This window comes from Salvelinus sp. IW2-2015, linkage group LG13, assembly GCF_002910315.2.
Source record: "Salvelinus sp. IW2-2015 linkage group LG13, ASM291031v2, whole genome shotgun sequence".
Lineage (NCBI taxonomy): Eukaryota > Metazoa > Chordata > Actinopteri > Salmoniformes > Salmonidae > Salvelinus > Salvelinus sp. IW2-2015.
Window position 1 is genome coordinate 35,227,829 of NC_036853.1, and position 1,367 is coordinate 35,229,195.

Sequence of the window (1,367 nt, forward strand, 5' to 3'; positions counted from 1 at the left end):
TGTCTTGAACTCCCTGAAGTCAGATTTCCAGTTCTGAGTTAACAGTTGTTTGGAGTGCGGCAGAAATCATGCTGATTGACCAGGACCTTAAATTCCAGACTTGGGACCACACATCCATGCTTGCAGTTAGCCACTGATTCCTTCCAAACCACTCATTGGTCAATTGACCTGTTTCTATCCAATGGCCGATGAGCACCGGTACGTTTTAGCTATAATTTCTCTTCATTATTTCTCTTCATATGACAAGGATAGAAAGGATTTGCCAGGAGATTGTCGACTTGATTCATGATGGTGACTGCTAGTTAAGATTTTGAAAGAATGATGTTGACTCAGTCCAATCAAAGCTATTGTACATATAACGTGATTTGACATAATTTTATCTGTGGCCAATGACCTTGAGTTTTAGGTTGCTTGATAGTTTCAGCATGACTGTTTGTCATTCTAATGGTGATGTGATATGGAATACAACTTGATGGTTTCAATGTGACTGTTTGTCATTCTAATGGGGATGTGATATGGAATACAACTTGATGTTCAATGTGACTGTTTGTCATTCTAATGGGGATGTGATATGGAATACAACTTGATGGTTTCAGCATGACTGTTTGTCATTCTAATGGGGATGTGATATGGAATACAACTTGATGGTTTCAATGTGACTGTTTGTCATTCTAATGGGATGTGATATGGAATACAACTTGATGGTTTCAATGTGACTGTTTGTCATTCTAATGGGGATGTGATATGGAATACAACTTGATGGTTTCAATGTGACTGTTTGTCATTCTAATGGGGATGTGATATGGAATACAACTTGATGGTTTCAATGTGACTGTTTGTCATTCTAATGGGGATGTGATATGGAATACAACTTGATGGTTTCAATGTGACTGTTTGTCATTCTAATTGGGGATGTGATATGGAATACAACTTGATGGTTCAATGTGACTTTTGTCATTCTAATGGGGATGTGATATGGAATACAACTTATGGTTTCAATGTGACTGTTTGGTCATTCTAATGGGGATGTGATATGGAATACAACTTGATGGTTTCAGATGACTGTTTGTCATTCTAATGGGGATGTGATATGGAATACAACTTGATGGTGTTTCAATGTGACTGTTTGTCATTCTAATTGGGGATGTGATATGGAATACAACTTAATGGTTTCAATTGACTGTTTGTCATTTCTAATGGGGATAGTGTGTTGTGTGTGTTGTGTGTGTGTGTGTGTGTGTGTGTGTGTGTGTGTTGTGTGTATTTGTGTGTGTGTGTGTGTGGTGTGTGTGTGTGTGTGTGTGTGTTGGTGTGTGTGTGTGTGTGTGTGTGTGTGTGTGTGTGTGTGTGTGCGTCCGTGCACCCGT